The sequence below is a fragment of the Bubalus kerabau genome, chromosome 4 (genome assembly GCF_029407905.1).
Source record: "Bubalus kerabau isolate K-KA32 ecotype Philippines breed swamp buffalo chromosome 4, PCC_UOA_SB_1v2, whole genome shotgun sequence".
NCBI classification, from domain to species: Eukaryota; Metazoa; Chordata; class Mammalia; order Artiodactyla; family Bovidae; genus Bubalus; species Bubalus kerabau.
Genome location: NC_073627.1, coordinates 100,187,442 through 100,211,627, shown reverse-complemented (window position 1 = coordinate 100,211,627; position 24,186 = coordinate 100,187,442). Strand labels below are relative to the sequence as shown.

Here is a 24,186-nt window from a genome sequence, read left to right as displayed (position 1 = left end):
ATTTTTAAAAAGAAATGAGAAGGATATGAAATTGGAACATGCCACAAAACCTACAGGGCTTCTCAGGTGACAGAGAAATTACTCCAATCGATTTTAACATCCCATTAAGGACAGCCAGCAAACCAGGGGATGTACTGTCTGCAACACTGAAGCATTCCTCTGGAGACTCAGTCTTGGTAGAATAAGTGAAAGGGGGTAATTCCTTCTATTAATTCAATTCACTCTGGCAATTGATAGGAATATTGAATCAGATTCCTGAAAATTTCACACACTGAAGTGGAGGTGTGGAGAGGTCCTCCACTAACTAAATAGAAGTGAGAATACAATATGAATTATCAAGTTTATTATATCATAACCTAAGGGTAAATGAAATTTTCTCCTCCAGTAATAAAAGGGAAATACCAAGTAAATGGATGAAAACTTTCATTATGATGTACAAAATAGTAGAGATGAAAGCATAAGCATTACATTTTGGGGTAAAAATAAATGAATGGGATGTGACCTTCTCCACCTTGTTCAGACAACATTGATTCCCCAGTTCACAAATATAGCTCAGTAACATGCAGAAATGTACACCTGCATTTTTCAAACAATAATTTTAGTCATGCTAATTTTGTGTAGAAAATAACTGGAATATGGTTATTGCCCAGTCAAATATATGTCAAATATTCTAATCAATTTAACAGTATTAAAAATGAATATATGTGTTTGATCACTACATATGAGAAACATGCATTATACGACTATTTAGAAGAGAATTTTTATTTCCACTGATATTTCACAAAATAAAAAAAAAATGATTAATAACTCGACACAGTTATTGGGAAAAGACACAATGGTTCTCCAAAGATAAATGCATATATATTTGTAGGTTGGAAATGCTAATGTATAAATGAAATAAAATTCAAAAGATTAGAGTTTATAGTAAAAACACAATAGGCTAACGATAAGATTTTTCAGCATTAGCTCCTACTTGGGGATGAATTTTATTTTTGTCCTTGTTTTGGACTACAGTGATCATTTACTTCTCTCAATAGATTTAGTTTTCAGCAACACATTTCAAACTTGTTTAAAAATACAAATTACATTTTTCTTACTTCTGGAAGCATTTTTCATCTGTCCAGATGAAGCACTGACATGACTCTGTGTGTTTTATAATAAGAGAGTTGAGAAAGGAATCCAAGATACTTGCCAGGTTTCTTTTTGGAAAACTGGGTAGATGGTACTTCTATTTACAGGAGTGAGAAAGACAAAACGATGTTTACAGGAAGATATTTTGAGTTCAATTTTAATATATTAGAAGTTGAAAAATGTATACACTATCAAATAGATATGTTGATTTGACTCTCAGGAATGAGATCCTAAGACGACATACTGATTTGAGTATCACAATATGTGATCATTATATGTACATTATCCTTGAAGCTACAAGAGTAGATGAGTTCAACCACAAAACCATAAAAGTTATAGAATGACAAAAAGAAGAAACGTAAGAAGTTATTGGGTTAATATAAAGTCTTGAGAGGGAATATGTGGCAAAAAGGGAAACATAGAAAAGGGTCAGATGTTTTAATGACCTGGAGGTGGGGGGGTGGTCCATAACAAAACTGAGGGAAGCCCCATGAGAAATTTACCTAATTAGAGAAATTTCAGTTTAGGAAAATCTTGAAAATTTGAGCAATGGTCCCTTGTGTCTTGAATACCACACACTGTTTATTCAGTAAACAGACAAACTAGCCAACTTGTTACAACACATGTCACTTCATCTTAACTCTTGAATTCCATGGTTTGTGATTTTTCACCAGCAAATCTGAGTACAAATTTTTTAAAATTTTCATCTGTGTTCTGGGAGGAAAGTAACTGTCCCCTCCCGCCCTTTTTTTAAATTCCGTCAAGAGACAATTCAGACACTTTTATGAAGTGGCTGGCAACTCAGAACAGGAAAAACTCAATCCAAGATGAAACAGAAAAACTGATTACTCTGCTCATTCTCTTTCTTGAGAGCAAAATCATTGAAAATTCTGGGACCCAGGAATAGAAGTAGTATCGGTAAGAGTGGGTACACACACACACACACACACACACACACAAGACAAGCTAGATTTTGTGTGCTATGACTTGGTCAGGTAGAACTTGATCTCCCAGAATTCTTGAGTCTAAGTGAATTATTCTATCAGGTGCCTGGCCTGTGAAGAAAGCCATAATTAATGAGAATCACTTAGGATTCACTGGGTTGTGTCACACAAGCTTCATTTATTTCATTTTTAAAAAAACTGATAGAGTTGACTAGACTGGTGTGCTTCCCTGGTGGCTCAGATGTTAAGGATTCGCCTGCAATGTGGGAGACCTTCAATCCCTGGGTTGGAAAGATTCCCTGGAGAAGGGAATGGCTACCCACTCCAGTATTCTGGCCTAGAGAATTCCATGCACAGAGGAGCCTGGCAGACTTCAGTCCATGGACTTCCCTGGTGGCTTAGACAGTAAAAAATCTGCCTGCAATGTGGGAGACATGGGTTTGATCCCTGGGTTGGGAAGATCTCCTGGAGGAAAGTATAGCAACCCACTCCAGTATTCTTGCCTGGAGAATCACCTTGGACAGAGGTGCCTAATATATATAACATATATATACATATATATATATATATATATATATATATATATATATACTGCTAAGTTGCTTCAGTCGTGTCCGACTCTGTGCGACCCCAGATATGGCAGCCCATCAGGCTCCCCTGTCCCTGGGATTCTCCAGGCAAGAACACTGGAGTGGGTTGCCATTTCCTTCTCCAATGCATGAAAGTGAAAAGTGAAAGTGAAGTTGTTCTGTCATGCCCGCCTCCTAGCGACCCCATGGACTGCAGCCCACCAGGCTCCTCCGTCCATGGGATTTTCCAGGCAAGAATACTGGAGTGGGTTGCCATTGCCTTCTCCGAGATAGATAGATAGATAGATAGATAGATAGATAGCTATTGTTCAGTTGCTAAGTCGTGTGTGACTCCTTTGACCCCATGGTCCACAGACTACAGCATAGCAGGCTTCCCTGTCCCTTACTGTCTCCTGGAGTTTGCTCAAACTCATGTCCATTGTGAGCTTCCCTGGTGGCTCAACAGAAAAGAATTTGCCTGCAATTCAAGAGACCTGGGTTCCAACCCTGGGTCAGGAAGATGCCCTGGAGAAGGGAATGGCTACCCACTCCAGTATTCTTGCCTGGAGAATTCCATGGACAGAGGAGACTGACAGGCTACACAGTCCATAGAGTCACAAAGAGTCAGACGCACATACACATATGTACATACATATTCATTTTATCTTTAAAATTTTCTAAAGTGTGAGTTCTATATTTTTACTACTTGTATATAAAATAGTATATAAAGATAATGGCAAATTTATGTAACTCATAAAAAATGTACATATATTTGAGTACATATTTAACAATTTTAACTGATGAAATGTTTCATCAGAAACATGGAGATAGCTCTAAAGTACATAAGTGGTGAAATGTGCCTCAAAAACTATAGATTAAAAGTTCAAAATTAACTAATGGTTAGTATAACAGACACTATTTATAAAACAAGTAAATGTATGTGTGTGTATGTGTCTGTGAGTGTGGGTGTGAGTGAGAATTAATTGGATGGTTGGCGGAAAGGTTGTTCAGAAACATGATACCAAAATATGTTAATAATATTTATAGATAACAGAAGAAAAAATGAGTTGAGGCAAAAAGACATGCATTTGGTTTTATGGCATAAAAGTACATAAGAATCATTTAACTTTAAGATGAATTTAAATATGCAAAATGACTACCATGTGTTGAGAAAACTGACAGCACTTATTAGCTTTTATTTGACTGCAGCCTCAGACCTCATCATGCACGCTCATTCAATTACCACTGTAGGACTCTATATCAAAGAATAAGATAGCTGAAAAATTACCTATAAGGAGTACCACCAGAGTTTTATACTTAAAAAAATTTACTAGTTTCCTTCTACACATAATTTTAATTTTACATCTATAGGTATTCCTATTACTAGATTAATTAAAAACCAAAATGAAATCCCAATGTTATACATTTTGTTTGAGGACTTCTTGGAAGGTCAATCTTAAAGGAAATGAACCCTAAATATTCAATGGAAGGACTGATGCTAAAGCTGAAGCTTCAATACTTCAGACACCTGCTGTGAAGAGCGGACTCACTGGAAAAGACCCTGATGCTGGGAAAGACTGAGGGCAAGAGGAGATCAGGATGACAAAGGATGAGATGATTGGATGGCATCACCAACTCAATGGAATTGAGTTTGAGCAAACTTCTGGAGAGGGTAAAGGACAGGGAAGCTTGGCATGCTTCAGTCCATGGGGTAACAGTCAGACATGACTTAGCTACTGAACAATTACAGATGGTCCAGTGGTTAAAGAGTCCACCTGCCAATGCAGGGGACAAAGGTTCAATCCCTGATCCAGGAAGATCCCACATGCTGAGAGCAACTAAACCCGTGCTCCACAGCTACTAAACTTGCACTCTAGGGCCCACAAGCCAACAACTACTGAGCCCTCATGCCATAATTACTAAAGCCCACAAGCCCAGAGCCCATACTCCACAAAAGAAGCTACTTCAGTGAGAAGTTTGCATATCACAAATAGGCAGTAGCCCCTGCTTGCGTTAACTAGAGAAATCCCACATGCAGCAACAAAGACTCAGTGCAGCCAAAACGAAAAACAAGAGGGATGGTACAGGGAGGGAGGAGGGAGGAGGGTTCAGGATGGGGAACACGTGTATACTCATGGCGGATTCATGTTGATATATGGCAAAACCAATACAATATTGTAAAGTTAAAAAATAAAAATAAATAAATAAATAAATAAAAAACAAAAATCAAAAAATGATTAATTTTTTTTGTTTGAAAAGTCATTCTTTGATTAGTCAAGCAATGATATTGATATGTCTTTAATCCTACCTATTCTATATTACCATCAAGTCATAACTTTATTAGCTAAATTTTAGAAAAAGCCATTAGAATGAGTGAGACTTACCAATGTACAGCCTCCTCCACAAAATAATTAATGCTGGAGGAAGAAAAGTGTCCAACTCCTCAAGATTTCCCTGAAAGGAAAAAAATAGGAAACATATTTTTAATTTACATTTTTTGGCAGTTATAGGATGTCAAATCTAAATCAATTGATGGGATGAAAAAGGAGCACAATAATAATTGACACTTTATAGATTAATGGAATTGACTAATATTTTGGGGAAAAAAACATCAAAAAGGTGTTTATATTATTTCCTTGATGGAAAGTATTATAATCCATTTTTTTTAATTTAAAAATTCTTTTTAAAGAAAATATTTAAAGAGCAAATATAATCCTTAATTTTTTCTGACATAAAAGTTCATGCTATAAGAAACTACTCATTAATTAACCACAAACACCATGTTCTTTTCTTAAATTAGAAGTTACTTAAAAAATATTTTATATATAAGATGTTACATCTGTTTTTGTTCTGTGTTACATAATAAACTTAACTATTCACCATTTTTATTGATATACTACTAATTATATATGTTTTCTTATAGATTAAAAAAGTGTTGTTTATCAAAGTATGTTTATAATCTATGGAACTCTTGCCGCATACCCAAGTGACTGCTGTATTCTAGGATCATAATGACTTTCAAATTTACAACACAACACTAAACACAAAATAATGAGGCCATAAGTATAAAAAACCATGTACACCAAAAACCTTAAGTGAGTCAGCTTACAGGATAAACAAGTTAACTGATGAAGTCACCAGAAGTGCCCAACTCAAAGAAAAATCATAGACAATTAAATATTTAACTTAAAATCACACATCTAACAGCAGAAAATTGAACTGGATGACAAAGATCAGGTGGTCCCATCAACTGTTTAATGATTGATTGGTCATGTGCTCCTAAGTTCCAAAAATAAATCACAAATGGCAAAATTTCTACCATTTACTAAACACAAAGAACTAAGCATTTAGGGTTCATCATGATCACTTATGTCTGACCCAAATATCCTTCCCTCAGACAACCAGGCTTTCTATGTTTCTTTCTTCCTAAAATGTTCCTTTGCTGCCTGTCCAAATGTTATTCATTCTTTCTAAACCAAACTCTGAACTCACCTAATGTATGGAGCCATAATCTTCTTTGCATTCATAGACTTGTTTTAATATTAACACATACTCCATCGTGCATTTTCACATATGTACCTTTTTTCAATTACATCTTTAGTTTATTGGAACAACAATAAAGTTCTATTAATTGTGTATATTCAGAAATTCAGAATTGAGTAGACTGGATTAAGCAGGGAAAATTATATTTATATAAATATAGTACATTTGTGTATAGATAGGTAGAGAGATATATATTACTTAGTTGATGGAAAAGTCTTGATACTATACGCTACATCTAAAATGATCAATGTCAAAATCTCTTTTGACTAAGAAACAACTTCTGGTTTTGAAAGGAAGGGGCTGCTCTTCTGTCTAATTTGACAAACAGTTCTCGCTCAGGACTAACAGAATATTACATTGAAACTAATTTATTCTACATGCCTTTAGTGAATACTGTTAAAATCTAACAAGTCATTTCTAGAACCTCCTGCCGAACTTACAAAGAACTTAAGTTCTACAGAACCTAAGCAAAATAACGTGTATTGAGTAATTACTATGTGCCAGATGTCTTTTGTATATTGTTGATCTTTTTTTTTTTCATGATTAATGCAAACTAATGAAGTAGAATTCATTGATTTCTCTTCCTTTCAGGTGAGAAACCTGAAGGAAAGAGATTTTTGAGTTACTTTCCAACAGCCTCCTAATCAAAAATGGTAGAGTTGGAATTTAAATGCAGGAAGTCTGACTCAGAGCCTTTTATTCTAACTACAATTACATGCTACCTGTGTCTACAAGTCACATATTCTAGTTAAAGGGGGAAGGGAATTCCAGAAGGAAGGAATAAGAAAACTGTTTTACACACTGATGAAATGTGAAACTGACTTCTTCTTCTTCTTTTTTTTTAAAGCCAGCAGCAGTTCCTAAAGAATTTCCTGATCACATCCCTTCCCCGATATACTAAAGGCAGTTTTAGAACCCATGTAAACAAGTAAAACAGTGTCAGACTTTATTTTTGGGGGCTCCAAAATCACTGCAGATGGTGACTGCAGCCATGAAATTAAAAGACACTTACTCCTTGGAAGGAAAGTTATGACCAACCTAGATAGCATATTCAAAAGCAGAGATATTACTTTACCAACAAAGGTCCGTCTAGTCAAGGCTATGGTTTTTCCTGTGGTCATGTATGGATGTAAGAGTTGGACTGTGAAGAAGGCTGAGTGCCGAAGAAGCGATGCTTTTGAACTGTGGTGTTGGAGAAGACTCTTGAGAGTCCCTTGGACTGCAAGGAGATCCAACCAGTCCTTTCTGAAGATCAGCCCTGGGATTTCTTTGGAGGGAATGATGCTAAAGCTGAAACTCCAGTACTTTGGCCACCTCATGTGAAGAGTTGACTCATTGGAAAAGACTCTGATGCTGGGAGGGATTGGGGGCAGGAGGAGAAGGGGACGACAGAGGATGAGATGGCTGGATGGCATCACTGACTCGATGGACGTGAGTCTGAGTGAACTCCCTGTTGGACAGGGAGGCCTGGCGTGCTGCGATTCATGGGGTCGCAAAGAGTCGGACAGGACTGAGCGACTGAACTGAATGGAAACAAGTGCTGCTGCGTCACTTCAGTCGTGTCCAACTCTGTGCGATCCCATAGACGGCAGCCCACCAGGCTTCCCCTTCCCTGGGATTCTCCAGGCAAGAACCCTGGAGTGGGTTGCCATTTCCTTCTCCATTGCATGAAAGTGAAAAGTGAAACTGAAGTCGCTCAGTCGTGTCCGACTCCAGCGACCCCATGGACCGCAGCCTACCAGGCTCCTCCGTCCATGGGATTTTCTAGGCAAAATTACTGGAGTGGGGTGCCATTGCCTTCTCCAACTGAAACAAGTAAAATGTTATAAAAACACTATCTAGATATAGAATTACATTTGGGAGTTTAAAAAGAAAAAAAAACTTTATTTCTAGATATTAACATAGGCATTCAACATTATCAAACATTTTTATCTTACTTTAGAATTTTATTATGGAATTTAACTTTAGGTAAGATTTAAAACAGCTTTTAAATTTGATCTTTACCTCTCTGCTCTTGAACATCTTAAGCATTTTTATATTAACAAACACAGCGTCTGTAACAACAGCGTAATTTTGAGCTTTTAGTGCTATGAATTTCACATTTCCCTAAGCCAACACTGTTCCATAAACTGTGCATGTTTCAGATACTAAAGCAATATTTAAAGATGGTGGGGTTCAAAACTTATTCATGGGAATACTGCTACCTTTTGTTTCTAGGAGCTGATTTACAAGCTGTTACGTCTTTTTCTTTTTTTAGCCACACCTCACAGCACACATGATCTTACTTCCCTGATCAGAGGTTGAATTGGTGTAGTGGAAGTTCAGAGTCTTAACCACTCTACTGCCAGGGAAGTTCCAGTGAGTCTTAAAAAAACCACTTAAAAAAAAAAAAAAAAAAAAAAACTATAGTATGCATTTAACTTTGAGATTATTGCCAATAACATTCTCCCCTTTTAAAATTTAGGAAAAAATGAGTCTCAAGCACATTGAATCCATTGCTCAGTTTTACTCAAGTTGTTCTTAGAAGAACTTGTGGGGGCTTCCTTGGTGGTTCTGTGGTTAAGGCTCTGTGCTTCTAAATGTAGGGGGCTCAAGTTCAAACCCTGGTCAGGGAAACGAGGTCCCACATGCTGCATGACATGGCCAAATTAAAAAACAAACAAACAAACAAACAAAAAAACCTTGGGTTTTTCTTCTGTTTTTTGAAGCTGGGTATCCTGTTATTTCTTTTTGCTTTATTTCTTTTGTGCTACACTATTATCATTCTCTGGCACTTCTTATTTTGCTTTTAGTTTTCACAGAAAAAGTGAATAATAGACTTTTATCCAGAACATGCACAGACAAACAAGAACAATGTGTGGATGTGGGTGTGGGTGTGTGAATGCTATATAAGGTCCTTACTTACATAAGATATGCCATTAAAAATTTAGAAGGTCATCACTAATCTTCATACACACTAATTATTCTTTAAAAAAATTAATGAACATCAGTGTTACAAATTAAATTTTATCTCATGGTCACTGATTTGAATTCTTAGAACACTAAAACTGACTATGAATAGGTAACAAATACCAACAGTTAAGAAGACATACAATATTGGGGAAAAGGTAAAATTTATTAAGTATGCCTTCTGATCTATAATGAAATAAATTATATAAAAGAAGGAATTTCTGAGGGTTATAAAAATATACAATAAAGTAAGTAAAATGTTTTAAAAAAGTATGTGCACTCATTTTGAAAATTCTTTAGCCCCTTGTAATAAAGGATACAGATAGTTAACATACCTTATCTGATAAAAGATACATATAATGAAAATATACATATAGTACAATGCTTTCATAAAAAGGTCATAAAATATAATCATGCAACCAATTGGCCTCAATTCATAAAGTTAAAATTAACTCTGTATCACACTGAAATTTGATTTTTCCTATAATAATCTCCTATTTAATTTCTAATCTTCCCTTAAATCATAAATATCTGTCCCTGCCTTTGTCTCTTCTCCTAGTCTGTCTCAGCTTTCTCAGTCTTCTTACTGCCCTACCCAGGTTAATCTCAAATTAACCTCTTCATATGCCCTCAAAGCAAAACCTTTATCACCTCTGTCCCTGCTAACTGAAAACGCTAGATCCACCTGACAGTCCACTTCCTCCAATCCAAATTTTATATTGCCCAGCTCTGACAACTTGATTCTCATATCAATGAAACGCTTAATTAATGGCTTTTCAAATTAATAATAGTTTATATTGTAAAAAAATTTAAAAATGTGTTGCAAATAAAGAGAAGTGTATAAAAAGAAGCAAGGCAACATGCTTCTGATGATTAATTATAGAGCACTGTCCAAGAACCAGAAAGCTTATATCTTCATCTGTCTGTGTTTAAAAGATAGGAGTATATATGTACCCATCTAAATCATGGGGTGGAATATGTTTCATAAATGATCATTGCAGATTCCTGCTAGCCTGTAGGTCTAAAATAAGGTCCACTCTTAGATATTCATAGGCAGCTGAGAGCATACCAACTGCCACTAATATTGCATATCTTTCAAATAAATTCAGTATTAGATATTTCAAAAACTCATATTAATTTATTAATGCTTTTGATAAGAACCAGAGCAGGTTAGAGTGGACAGTGTACATACAGTTGCAGCATCTCTGCTTTCTAAGATCTGTGTCCATCCCTTTTGCCATGACATCTTGGGATCTCGGACACACAACTGGTAGCCTGTTTCCAGCTAGATGATGACTGAAGTGTTACACATCATGCTTAATTCACTGATATTTTTGGAAAGATGGGTCTAGCTAAACATTCTAAGACTGATTTTTGTGAAAGTGAAAGTGTTAGTCACTCAGTCGTGTGGACTCTTTGTGACCCCATGGACTGTAGCACGCCAGGCTTCTGTGTCCATGGAATTTTCCAGACAAGAATATTGGAGTGGGTACCCATTCCCTTCTCTAGGGAATCTACCTGACTCAGGGATCAAACCTGGGTCTCCTGCATTACAGGGGATTCTTTACCATCTGAGCCACCAGAGAGCTTGTCAGAATTCAAGAGTCGCATCAGATGACACTCCACCACATAATGTGAGTTGACTAGTCAGATATCAAACAGTAGCAGAAGACCACTTATATATGTTTAAGAAATTTGATCAGGTTTCCACGAACTATATAAATATTCTTTTGAAACAGGAAACAAATACATTTATTTTACACTCAGTGAATGGTTTAATTAAGACAAGTTTCCCATGGGAATAGACTTCTAATACTTGAGAGGGCAAAAATCATCTGTTGGAAATCATGTCAGGTATCTTACATACATGAAGATGTTTTGCTTTGTTGCCACTGTAGGATCTAGAAAATGATTCCATGGACAGGAACTCGAAAGACAGCTCAAATTAAGTATTTTAAAAGAAAAGGGAAAATAAGGCAAACTAAACCCTTCTAAACTTTGCATTCTGTACATCTATCATTTTTCTCTATTTTCTGCTTCTCATCATCCCCTCTTAGAAAGTAGTTTGCCTTTACTATTTTCACATCTCTTCAGGGCTTATGCACTTTCTCAGAGATCTAGGCATGGACACTGCTACAACTGAAGCTGCCAATGGCCTCCATATTGACAATTCCACTACAGACCTCTGTTATTTTACTTTTTATTTAACATTTGGTTCTGCTGACTACTGTCATTATCTTAAAACTTCTCTCCTAAATCCCACGACACGGTGTCCCTTTAGTTTTCTTCCTATCACTCTGGTTATTCCTTTCTAATCGTTCATGTGTACCTCACAATATTTTTTCCTCAGCACTTTATCTTTGACACTTTGTCCTTCTCATTACATACTGTCTTTCATGATGGCTTCATACAAAGCCATAGTTTAAAAAATATTACTAATAAATTCCACATGAATTTCTCCCAAACCTATAAATCAAAATTTACTATTGGACATTTATGTCTGAATGTCCAAAGAGGTTTCCCATTCAACTTATAAAAGTGTTGGATCATCTTGCTTCTATTAATCTGTTCTTGCAATCTTTATTTCTGTGAACAATAATAATATATAACATTTTTCCACATTTATTCTGCACTTGACACTTGTAATATCTTTCTCATTCTACAATCTCATAAGGGAGATATTAATATTATCACCACACTGAAATGAAGAAACTGATGCACAAAAGGTCAAGTTACCCACCTCAGTTCACATAACTAATAAGTATCGGATCTGAACTGCCTACATACTTAACCACTACATGTTGAAAGATACTGGCCCACTTGCACAAATTAGACTCTTTGGAATCAACTGAGATTTCACTTTTATTACCTTAGAAAGCTGTCATCATTCAATTTCTAGATTACGGGTATAAAATATTTATTGTATCCGTTTCTTCCTCTCCACCTCTATGGCTTCAACTTTAGTTTAGATCGTCACTTCTCATCTTGATTATTTGAATAATAATGACTCTTCTTACTAGCCCTTATACAGACAATAAACTTTAATCTCTGGTCTTGAGTCCAAACACTTTATTCTGTTGCTGTTCAAGATCAGTCTATATAACTGGGAAAAAGACATATGACAATGAAAAAAGTTGATCTAAATAGCACCTTCATTTCCAATTGACCATATAAAAAAGGCACATACATAGATTTGATGGGCACAGAACTCTTAGCACCTCCCACAGCACAATTTCCTAGGACAGAATTTCTAACCATCAAAAATATGACTGAATTGTCGAAAAACTGAGAATCTATAAAAAGTCACCATTCTATCTATACTTTGACAACTTAAAGTTCTCATTCACATATATAAAATAATACAAAGACCATGGTTTTTCTCTCCTGGAATGTCCAAGGCATGCAAACTGTCTATGTCCCCACAGGCAGTTATGATCATGATATGCTAAAACAAAGTTATGAGAAAAAGGGGTCTTATGAGTTTTGTCTGTCAAAATTAAATTTTGCTAGTCTCTAGTATCTGAGTATGTTCATACAGAAATGAAATGGAAGTTGCATTAAAGATTGTGAAGAGTTACTTACGTCAGATTATGATGTGAATTCAAGAATATTGTATTTCAGTTTCTACTTGAAAGAGCTTTTCCCCACATAGAAAACACATAAACTAAAACTAAAAACATTTCTGTGTCCTAAGAAAAGTCACTAAGCTTCTATGACTCCTTACCTAGAGAGTAGAGGTTAGTAGATGAATTCTAAGATCTTTTTCTGCTCTACTCTTCCAATTTAGGTGGATTTTTCAAGTTGAATAAAATTTCTTTGGTATCATCATCAAATCAGCAAACTGTTTTGCTGGTTTAGAGAACAAAGAATGTAAGAAATTTATGATTCACAGTTTGAGCTTCATAATTTGAATTGTTTTCATTTCCAATGAAAACAACACAGAAACTTTAACACCACTCCCCTAAATTACCTTCAGTTAATGTGTACTCCATCAGAATCACAAAGACATGTGCGTTGTTTTCAGTAACAAATGTCTGTCTTTCAGAGTAAGGATATAATTGGAACAGAAAAAGTGAATGACAGCAGCAACCTCAGAGTTTGGTAAAACTCTGTTCCGAAAAAAGTAAGCTTGAACTAGAGGAAGTGGTGAGATGAACAAGCATTTTTGGTTTAAAAGATCAATAAAAATGAATGTGCTGATGTAATGTTCCCAACCAGAGAACTCAAAAGTGTTTCCATTTTGTTTCAAGTCTGATGTCATTGAATTAAGAACCCTCACATAGTTTTTATGCAAGCAGGATGTAGCTTTGAATAAATAGACATCCAGCACATTTGACCATTGCTCAAAACACTTTAGATACATCTAATAGGGAGTCCTTAGAGCAGACTTCTGCCCAAACCACATACTGAAAATTCCAATTATACAAGCAACCACATCACTACAACCTAATTGCCACTATCCTGAACGTGGGATGTGATCACTGCTTATGCACCCTTATTTTTCTCAAAGAAGCATTAGTGATCCTTTCAATTTAGCAGACTGCCCAGGACTGTTGGGAGGATGAGCAGCAAACTCCTTAGCAACCAGAGGCTACAAATTGGTTTGTTCTGGCTTGTTTATGGGGCTTACTTAGTTAACTTTTTTCCAAACCAGTGGATATCTTAAACATTTCCTTCCCTAACAAGGAAAAGTTCTTTTAAAAAATGAGATTCTAAAACAATCAAAATGATAAAGAAAAAAAAAATAGGAGAATCTAGCAAAAAAGGTATTAAATTCAAAATTAAATTGAGTACTGATAAACCTCACTGTCAAAGCCATTTAAACAAATTGAAATGCATCCTTCCTTCTCAGTTTCACACAAAGTACAATATTCCCTATTTTAAAATTAGATAAGCTGCTTAAAAGCTATTACTGTAAAACTCCACCTTCTCGCTAACCAAATTTACTGTAATGTGGGGTAAGATATTTTTTCTTTCACTATTTCTTTTTGTTGTTTTGAAGAGAATGATACTTTTAAAATGTTTTTCATGTTCTTAAAGTAAATGCATTTCAATGTTTTTGAAAAATTAAGAATGTAAAAATATACAGTAGCTCCATAAAAAGACATGCTTTCTCTAGAAGAAAAATACATTTAAACAACTCACAAAAACACATTATGCCACTAGTGAAAGAAAATAACTTTTAAAAGTAACAATTGTAAATGATATTTTATTTTTTTATGCCCCCACACACAAAATTCTGCTTTGAGAAATATATAGTTGTACCTTGAGATAGTTTGAAATTACGTGAAAGACTAAGACTGTATCACTGAAGAGTTTCCAGTTTTAATTTTAAATGTGCTAGAAACAGAATAAGCAGAAATATGAAATTCAATAGAATTGAATTCTGGGAAAGTCAAACTTAAAGAACTAGATATCTAGATCTTAATCACAGAAAATAATTTTCTCAGATGGTAAGTTACTGTTTTTGAGATCTAAAATAAAATAAGCCTATGAAAACAAGCATACTATATTTTGGATCATCTATTTGAAGCCTGTTATTAATTGGTGTCTAAAACTGAGTGATGGGGAATGAGCAAAACCATCCTCAATTGCTTTAAGCCCCTACAAGACTCACTAAAAGATACACTATGAGCAATAAATCCAACTTAAAAAATCTCAGCAATCTGGGTATCACAAATATGAAAATGCTACTAGCTGGTTTAATCTTATCAAACATTATAACTTTTTTTGCATGATCAAATGCATGAAATGATTAAGTATATTAAGAATGTTTATTACCTAGGAAAAAGAAAAGCTGCTGTTAAGGCAACTAAAATAAACCATAAAGTTCAGATACAGGCTGTCACCCATTAGCAGTGCCTTCCCTGTGAAACCTAAATATAATATATGATCTCATTTGCTCACAGCAAAATACCATCCTTCTTAGAAGTACATCCTCAGTGACAGCATTTCTGGAATGTCATTCTAGCTCAAGTAAAGCAGCATCTGCAGAGCTGCACAATCAGCCTCAGAAGTATTGCTATTTAGAAGCAGAACGACAATGAATAATGGTAAGAAATAGGGCACTGGCCCCCTGGGAATGCAGTAGCAGAGGTAGCAAAATACTTAAACTTCTGAATGCGTTTTCCCAGAGACTTACACACCAGCAAATATGGCCCTGTAGGCATGTAAAAGATAAGAGTGAATTTAACCCTCTTTTCCTCTGCTCAGTTGCCACAAGGGTCATTCTCTATGTGTAATTTAAAGTTGATTCCATTTCTGGCTCTATTATTGTGCATTTTGAAGACTCAGCATAAAGAGGCATGGGGAGACCGAAGACTCAGAGATCAATTTTGAAAGTAGATTAAGCTATTAGATATAGCCTATTAAAACACCATAGATGGCCAACTTAGTTAAGTGTAGCCAAACAAAGCTGTTGAAAAGAAAATCTACTCATCTAGATGGTTTCCTGAGAACTCAGAAAGCTGCTCTTTCGGGTGTAGAATTCTGCTCTCAGAAATTTTACCTGCTACCTTCTGCTGGCATTCTTATTAAGACACAGTTACCCTTAGGAAGGGGAACAAGATGGCAATTAGTAGGATGGAGAACACATTTATATCTATGAAGGAGCTGACAGAGATAGTGCCATTTGCAGAAGGTAAAATACAGGGAACTGAGCACCAGCAGAGAACAACCCAGATGAGAGAGATTTCCAAAACAGCAAGATTGAGGGTAGTCTCAGTATGCTTATTTTGGCCCCAACCTTGAAGTATACTGTCCTCTCCCTACCCTGCCTCATTTTCACACTAGTGGTAAAGAATCTCCCTGGAATGCAGGAGACTCGAGTTTGATCCCTGGGTTGGAAGATCCTCTGGAGAAGGAAACAGCAACCCTTCGGGAAATCCCATGGACAGCCTGTCGGGCTACAGTTCATGGAGTCACAGAAGAGTCAGACATGACTGAGCAGGCATGTATTAAAATGACAATTACCACCCAGAACTTTTAAAAAACTCGAGAATATTTTATTTTCATTTCTTTACCTAGTAAGAATATATTTCTGAAAATAAAAATTGTCATTTCCCCATAATGTGAACACCTGAAGAATTTAAGAGTCTAGAAAGAAAGCATACAGTTTAAAATGAGAATACTTGAATTTTAATCTCACTTTTGGCACACACTAAACATGGGCATTTATTGAACTTTTATGGATTTCATTTAGTTTCTCTTTTATACAAAAGAGGGCAAGAGAGACTTATCACCTCTAAGATATCACAGAGCTCTAAAAAACACTAGACTGTTCAAAATTAAATATTTTCTGGATAGGAATTAAAGAAAATATGAATTTTGCTTCTGCCTTTGGCAAGGATTGGACATCAGATTATTTCTGCTTATGACATGTATATATAAAACTAATGTATACTAGTCACAAAGTGATTCAAACCATTTGGGTTCAAAGGATAGCACATCCTTTGCATTATTTAGATATCACAATTACTTTTGGGTGAGACAGCAATTGTAATATTCCAATCACAAAATTACCTTTCAAAGTGCTCATTTATCCATGGAAAGTCCTGCAGAAAATATTTAGTTGGAAATCACCAAGTGGGACTTGGATTGTAAATCCTCTCAATGAACTCTGGGATGCACAGGTTAACTTTGGGGTTCCTATGTGCCTTCTAAAAAGTTTATAAAATTTTATGTGAGGTGAATGTGTGCATTTCTCTGAGATGTTTCATAGCTTAGATCTGCAACTCAAAGTGGTTTAGGATACAAAAGAGAAGAGGTAGTTCTCATCAAAGGGCAACATGACAGAAACAGACAAGACAAAATGTGATGCTTCTGGAACGACATTCAAGATTTAAAAAAAAAAAAAAAATTGGATCTGGTCATCAAAAAATTGGATCTGGTCACCGAAACCATTTTGGTTATATTCTTTGCAGCCAAAGATGGAGAAGCTCTATACAGTTAGGAAAAACAAGACTGGGAGCAGATTGTGGCTCAGATCATGAGCTCCTTATTGCCAAATTCAGACTGAAATTGAAGACATTCAATTTCAGTGGAGAAAACCATTAGACCATTCAGGTATGACCTAAATCAAATCCCTTATGACTGTACAGTGGAAGTGAGAAATAGATTTAAGGACTTGATTTGATAGACAGAATGCCTGATGAACTATGGAAGGAGGTTCGTGACATTGTACAGGAGACAGGAATCAAGACCATCCCCATGGAAAAGGAATGCAAAGAAGCAAAATGGCTGTCTGAGGAGGCCTTACAAATAGCTGTGAAAAGAAGAGAAGCGAAAAGCAAAGGAGAAAAGGAGAGATATACCCATTTGAATGGAGAGTTCCAAAGAATAGCAAGGAGAGATAAGAAAGCCTTCCTCAGCGATCAATGCAAAGAAAGATAGGGAAAAAACAGAATGGGAAAGACTAGAGATCTCTTCAAGAAAATTAGAGATACCAAGGGAACATTTCATGCAAAGATGGGCTCAATAAAGGACAGATATGGTAGGGACCTAACAAAAGCAGAAGATATTAAGAAGAGGAGGCAAGAATACGCAGAAGAACTATACAAAAAAATCTTCACGACCCAGATAATCACAATGGTGTGATCACTCAACTAGTTATCCTCACCAGATATCCTGGAATGTGAAGTCAAGTGAGCCTTGGTAAGCATCACTACGAACAAAGCTAGTGGAGGTTATGGAATTCCAGTTGAGCTGTTTCAAATCCTGAAAGATGATGCTGTGAAAGGGCTATACTCAATATGCCAGCAAATTTGGAAAACTCAGCAGTGGCCACAGGACTAGAAAAGGTCAGTTTTCATTCCAATCCCAAAGAAACGCAATGCCAAAGAATGCTCAAACTACCGCGCAATTGCACTCATCTCACACGCTAGTAAAGTAATGCTTAAAATTCTCCAAGCCAGGCTTCAGCAATACATGAACTGTGAACTTCCAGATGTTCAAGCTGGTTTTAGAAAAGGCAGAGGAACCAGAGATCAAATTGCCAACATCTGCTGGATCATGGAAAAAGCAAGAGAGTTCCAGAAAAACATCTATTTCTGCTTTATTGACTATGCCTAAGCCTTTGACTGTGTGGATCACAATAAACTGGAAAATTCTGAAATAGATGGGAATACCAGACCACCTGAGCTGCCTCCTGAGAAATTTGTATGCAGGTCAGGAAGCAACTGTTAGAACTGGACATGGAACAAAAGACTGGTTCCAAATATGAAAAGGAGTACATCAAGGCTTTATATTGTCACCCTGCTTATTTAACTTGTATGCAGAGTACATCATGGGAAACGCTGGGCTGGAGGAAGCATAAGCTGGAATCAAGATTGCTGGGAGAAATATCAATAAATTCAGATATTCAGATGACACCACCCTTATGGCAGAAAGTGGAGAAGAACTAAAGAACCTCTTGATGAAAGTAAAAGGGGAGTGAAATAGTTGGCTTAAATCTCAACATTCAGAAAACTAAGATCATGACATCCGGTCCTACCACTTCATGGCAAATAGATGAGGAAACAGTGGAAACTGTGGCTGACTTTATTTTTCTGGTCTCCAAAATCACTGCAGATGGTCATTATAGCCATGAAATTAAAAGACGCTTACTCCTTGGAAGGAAAGTTATGATCAGTCTAGACAGCAGAGACATTACTATGCCAACAAAGGTCCGTCTAGTCAAGGCTATGGTTTTTTCAGTGGTCACATATGGATGTGAGAGTTGGACTATAAAGAAAGCTGAGAGCCGAAGAATTGATGCTTTTGAACTGTGGTGTTGGAGAAGACTCTTGAGAGTCCCTTGGACTGCGAGGACATCCAACCAGTCCATCCTAAAAAAGATGAGTCCTGGGTGTTCACTGGAAGGACTGATGTTGAAGATGAAACTCCAATACTTTGGCCACCTGATGCGAAGAGCTGACTCATTGGAAAAGACCGTGATGTCGGGAAAGATTGAGGGCAGGAAGTGAAGGGGATGACAGAGGATGAGATGTTGGGATGGCATCACCGACTCAATGGGCATGGGTTTGGGTGGACTCCGGGAGTTTGTGATGGACATGGAGGCCTGGTGTGTTGCGGTTCACGGGGTCACAGAGTCACACACGACTGAGCTACTGAACTGAATTGAACCCATATCTGCAAAATCCCAAAGACTGATCTGCCTCTAGCAGGGTAAATAAATATCCACATGAGTGAGTGTGCATAAACAATTAAAATTCCAAAACAGATATTTTGATCATAAATTGTGACAGCTATGACTTAACGCTCTCAATTTGATTACTGGTTATTTTCTATGTTTTTTTTTACACAGCAACACAAATTTTGAATTTGCAACAAATATTTAAGCCTACATCTTCCTTTCTTAGAGTCCTTAAAATGAAAGAGAGGAGGTCAGTTTGCGGTAAGTCATAGCACTAGGGAACACTTTTTCCTCTTTTGCATGCTGCCATCTACTGTTGAAAACATCTGTAATGCATCAGAACTGTTGCTGTTTAGTCACTAAATGGGCTTCCCTGGTGGCTCAGACTGTAAAGCATCTGCCTGCAATGCATGAGACCTGAGTTTGATCCCTGGATCGGGAAGATCCCTTGGAGAAAGGAAGGGCCACCTACTCCAGTATTCTTGCCTGAAGAGCTCCAGAGACAGAAGTGCCTGGCAGGTAACAGTCCATGGGGTCTCAAAGAGTCGGACATGACTGAGGGACTAACACACACACACACACACACACACACGCAAGTCATGTCTGACTCTTTTGCAACACTGTGGACTGTAGCCCTTCAGGCTCCTTTGTCCATGGGATTTCTCAGGCAAGAATATTGAAGTGGGTTGCCATTTCCTACTCCAGGGGATCTTCCTGACCTAGGGCTCGAACCCATGTATCCTGCATTGGCAGGCAGATTCTTTACCACTGAGCCACCTGGGAAGCCTAATTGTGTTTGTATTTTAACAGGAACAAAATAATAGTGTCTAAGAGTTTTTCCTTTGAATAATTCTTTGTGATGAAATAATACTGAAGACAGTATAGATTATAATTAAATTTCAAAAGATATAATTAATGATACTAAATTTTCCTTTATATTAAAAAATATAACAATAAAATCTTTGATCTAAGGCACCACATCCAGAAGGAATTTTCAGATGTAAAAATGGAATCAGACTTGGTTTATACAACCTTTCCCCATAAAAAGAGATTCAAACCTGATGTTAAAATTATTGTTGTATAAACAAAGACATGAACAAAAATAGCCACAAACATAGACTGAAAACCTAGTCATTGGTCTAATCAAATAATTTGTTTTCATTTGCCTTTCTCAATGTTCACAAAGGGTATCTCATTTGGCCATTTATCTGTTAGATTATTAATATTAAACTCAATGTATAATTTGGGAACTGAAGCTCAGAGAGACTAGCAAATTTTCTTAAGTATGCAGAGCTGGCAAGTAATAGAGCTGGGACCAGTGCAAACCTTTCAGAAGTTAATAGGGCAGACTTTGTGCCTTCATGGAAATAGACACAATTTTAAATCACAAGCTTATCATCTAACCAACTGATTATTTGGGGCTTTTCAACATTCAACCTCCCTTGTGCTTCCAGTCAATAAGTCATGTCATTAACAGTCAACTAATAATTATGTTTCCAAAATTTCCTACATTTCTCATTATGATAACTTCTCTTTCTACCTATCATTCCACGTGGTGGATACAGGAATATCTGATGGCCTATTTTGGGAAAGAAAATCCATTCAAGATTTACAGATCAAAATAAAGTCTTTGAAATAGTTTGTCCATCCCTTTCTCCTAGTCATATTATAAGGAGATAATTTAGAAAACACCTGTAACTTTTATTCAGCTTAATTATCATCCTTTTATTTCCCTATAAACAGTTGTTAAGAACTTTCTCAATAGAAGTATAATTTGTGAAAACATTTTCATAGTTGAAAAAATGCTTAAAATGAAGAGGAGAGAAAGAGGGCTTAAATATTGGAAGAACTTCATAAAAATTGAGAATCTGGCAACAACTGAGTTCAGTTCAGTTCAGTTGCTCAGTTGTGTCCAACTCTTTGCGACCCCATGGACTGCGGCACACCAGGCCTCCCTGTCCATCACCAGCTCCCAGAGTTCACTCAAACTCATGTCCATTGAGTCGGTGATGCCATCCAACCATCTCATCCTCTGTCGTCCCCTTCTCCTCCTGCCCTCAATCTTTCCCAGCATTAGGGTCTTTTCAAATGATTCAGCTCTTCGCATCAGGTGGCCAAAGTTTTGGAGTTTCAGCTTCAACATCAGTCCTTCCAACAACTGAGTGGGCATCTATAAAAATGACTATGGTATTATTAATCTGTCACTCTATATCCTTGCTTATAGAGAACTAGATATAGGGTAAGCTTAAAAAATACATATCATAGAAATCTTAATACTAGATATCTTTAAATTCACTACCTGTGATATAATTTATGTGTATATTTTTTCACCTATCATTTTCAGAACAATGTCTAGGCAATTTGGAGTGAATGCAAAATAGAATGAATAAAATAAATTTGACCAATGTACTATTAAGCTCCATAAACTATGTTGTACTATAATAACTACTATTTAAATATATGTAATTTGTTTGATACTATTTCATAAAATGTACAGATGACTACCTCAGAAAACATGCCCTAGAAAAAGACAAACATATGCTGTAATGGTATGGCCACTAGTCTGCGCTGTTGTATAAGAAATATTCATTTTCATCAAAGTATTTCTAAAATGAACTAGCTCCATTTATTCTATATTAAGAATCACAACTATCAGATCTCAGGTTTATATTTACAATTTTCTATAAAATATTACATGCCAAGTCAATTTGGGGAAATATTAATATAAAGTCTTGAATGGTTCCCCTTTTCTTCTAAATTAAAAAAATGGCATATTTAATACTATAAAATTTTGCTAATTTGTGAAATATGAAGTATGTTAAGCTACAGAATAATGGCTTCCTTTAATTTGATACATTATGCAAAAATGTTCTAGCAGCTGGATGCAGATAATGATCAAATAATTTGCCTGTACATATTAGTAAGAAACCACCATAAATAGCTTCTATAGATGGTCTCATTAGTGATTTTAAATAAATATGGTAAAACACATATATTAGTGATAATTTTTATATTAAGTTTCAAATTGTATAACTTCTTTCTCAGTTATCCATAAACATTTTTAGATTTGTCAGTTAAAACACAATTATATCTTTGGACCTTCATCTATGAGTGTCTTATACTTCACTGATAAACTTGCTGCTGCTGCTGCTGCCAAGTCGCTTCAGTCGTGTCCGACTCTGTGAGACCCCATAGACTGGCAGCCCACCAGGCTTCCCCATCCCTGGGATTCTCCAGGCAAGAACACTGGAGTGGGTTGCCATTTCCTTCTCCAGCACATGAAAGTGAAAAGTGAAAGTGAAATCACTCAGTCGTGTCGGACTCTAGTGACCCCATGGACTGCAGCCCACCAGGCTCCTCTGTCCATGGGATTTTCCAGGCAAGAGTACTGGAGTGGGGTGCCATTGCCTTCTCCTCTGACAAACTTGAGGAACTGTTAAAGCCTCAACACTTAAAATTATTTCAGGATTTGGAAAAATGGACATTTTAAACTAAAAGTAATATTTTAAAATCTTCACCCATGCAAAATATTGTTTCAAATGCCCTTAATTATTTTTGGAGTTTGTTTTTCTTAAGTACATGACAGGCTGAAAATAAGAATATTTCTAAGTGTATTAGAGGTTGTCTTAGGGTGCTTCAACATTTTTCAGAAAAATGTGTATTTAAATATAGATATTTACTTGCAACTTCACAATGCTGTATTTCAGAGAAAAATATGCTCAGTCAAACATGAACCATTTATCTGCAAAGATATTATGCAGGATTACATTTGGAAAAATTAATATCCTCCACTCAGTTTATGAAGATGAAGAAGTATATGTTGTTATTCTGGACAATTCTACAGTAAAAACAAGACAGTCGAACTAAACAGTCATCTTGTTTAAAAATGAAAATTCTGCAAAAACTGTTCTAGTCTCAAAACACTACTATACCTGTCATATAAAAAATCTGTTTTGCGCACTCAGTGAAAAACAACTATACACATCCAAACGGTTGTATTTTATTAAAGGTAATAAACAGATCAAACATACATGACAATTGGCCATTCAATTTCAATGCCATTGATATTTTGCTGCCATGGATATTTTAGTACTCAAACATCTTTTGACATGTTGTATAACAAAGAATATTTAATTTTTAGGAAGGATAACATTATGGCAACTCACCTATAGTATGAATATTGCCACCTATAGTATGAATATTGCCACCTATAATGCATGTAAGTTAAATATATTATCTTGTAGTCATAAAATTACAATGTCTGAAGACTATAAATGTGAAGGACTAACACTCATGGGTGAATCTTATTCCAGCCCTTCAATAAATATGTGGTCTTGGGTTTGTGTCATAACCTCTTTGGATCTCTGTTTCCTCATCTATAAAATGAGGATAATAATAATAATTATCTTACAAGTTTCTCATGAATACTGTATATATAGACACATATGTATATGCATATATGTTTTTATATGTATATATTTACATGTGTATCTGTATGTGTGTGTGTGTGTGTGTGTGTGTGTGTGTGTATACACATATGGGAGAAGGAAATGGCAACCCACTCCAGTATTCTTGCCTGGAGAATCCCAGGGACAGAGGAGCCTGGTGGGCTGCCGTCTATGGAGTCGCAAAGACTCGGACACGACTGACGTGACTTAGCAGCAGCAGCATATATATGTGTGTATAAGAAGAAAAAAAAGATTGCTTGGCTTCCCAGCTGGTTCAGTGATAAAGAATTCACCTGCCAGTGCCAGAGACACAGGAGATGTGTGTTTGATCCCTGGGTAGGGAAGATCCCCTGGAGAAAGAAATTGCAACCCACTCCAGTATTCTTGCTGGGAAAATCCATTTGACAGAGGAACCTGGCAGCTTACAGTCCACAGGGTCACAAAGGATGGGACATGAATTATTAACTGAG

The 24,186-nt window shown here is 36.2% G+C and overlaps 1 long non-coding RNA gene across 1 annotated transcript in view; it reads right to left on the bottom strand.

Annotated features, from left to right (window-relative positions):
• Positions 1-24,186, bottom strand: part of LOC129650014 (uncharacterized) — a 73,943-nt gene that overhangs the window by 34,429 nt on the left and 15,328 nt on the right. Inside the window, exon 2 of the long non-coding RNA XR_008713530.1 lies at positions 5,029-5,098. This is a non-coding gene — a long non-coding RNA (uncharacterized LOC129650014). The remainder of the gene's footprint in view (positions 1-5,028; positions 5,099-24,186) is intronic.